Raw genomic sequence first — 1,205 nt, 5'->3', positions numbered from 1 at the left:
TCTACCCTTCCACTTCCCCCACCCTTACCCTCTTGCCTCACCTCTACCCCTCCCCATCCCCCACCTTTACCCCAAGTCCATGTTGACCGTAATCCCAAACAAAATTTTTTTCCTTTAAATTCTGTGTCCTTTGATCCCCCACCAGTTACCTGATAAAGGAGCGGCACTCCAAAAGCTAGTACTTTCAAATAAACCTGTTGGACTGTAACCTGGTGATGTGTGATTTTTAACTTTGTCCACCCCAGTCCAACACCAGCACCGCCTCATCATTCCTCTGGTCGTTTGTTCCACACACAAACCATAGTCTGTATAAAATAATTGCCCCTCCTCTTTTTAAATCTTTCTCCTGACACCTTAAAAATATGTCCACAGGCTGGTAAGGATGACTGAATCATTTTCCATTTGTATTGACTTAGGGGCAATCATTGACCCAGACATCAGGAAGGAACTCTACTCTTCTTTCAAAATAGTGCAGTGGGATCGTCTATGCACAAAACCAGATGGGGCCTCGGTTTAGTAGCATGACAAGCAGGACAGAGCTCCCTCAATTCCCCACCAGTGCATTAGTCTGCATATACTGTGTTCAAATCCCTGGCACGGAGCATGAACCAACAGACACACTGATTTGAATGTGCAACAGCTAAGCCAGTAACACCAACTGATGTGATCATTGCTTGTTTGTTCTGTATGTAACTAAAAGTAATGCTATGGATTTGAAGTGTTCCTGTACAAAATTATGTAAAACCCATCAGCCTGAGTTAAAAATCTCACAACACCAGGTTATAGTCCAACAAGTTTATTTGGAAGCACTAGCTGATGAAGGAGCAGCGCTTTGAAAGCTCATGCTTCCAAATAAACCTGATGGATTACAACCTGGTGTTGTGTGATTTTAAACTTTGTACACCCCAGTCCAACACTGGCACCTCCACATCATCACCATCAGTCTGAAACATACTATTAATTATCAATAATCAGGACAGTCAGACTGTTCACTAAACAACAACCAGTGCCAGAGGAAATGAAACATCACTTAAAATCCCAGACCCTGCCTGCCTTTGTTCATACTGTTTCTGAGAGTTTCTAGGTCAACCTTTGATGTGATGTTTCATCTCTCTCCCTCACTGCCTGTCTCTCTCTCTCTCCCACTCCCCCACCATCTCTCCCTCCCCATTTATTTTCCTCACTTTCTCTCCCTTTCAATATCT

The 1,205-nt window shown here is 43.5% G+C and overlaps 1 protein-coding gene across 1 annotated transcript in view; it reads right to left on the bottom strand.

The window, feature by feature from the left end:
• Positions 1 to 192, bottom strand: part of LOC122542280 (centromere protein M-like) — a 22,971-nt gene extending 22,779 nt beyond the window's left edge. The window contains exon 1 of the mRNA XM_043679858.1: positions 150 to 192. The gene's annotated coding sequence lies outside the window, so the exon portion shown is untranslated. The remainder of the gene's footprint in view (positions 1 to 149) is intronic.
• Positions 193 to 1,205: the final 1,013 nt, after the last annotated feature.

The sequence above is a fragment of the Chiloscyllium plagiosum genome, chromosome 39 (assembly GCF_004010195.1).
Source record: "Chiloscyllium plagiosum isolate BGI_BamShark_2017 chromosome 39, ASM401019v2, whole genome shotgun sequence".
Taxonomy (NCBI): Eukaryota; Metazoa; Chordata; class Chondrichthyes; order Orectolobiformes; family Hemiscylliidae; genus Chiloscyllium; species Chiloscyllium plagiosum.
This window is presented reverse-complemented; position numbering and strand designations above follow the sequence as displayed.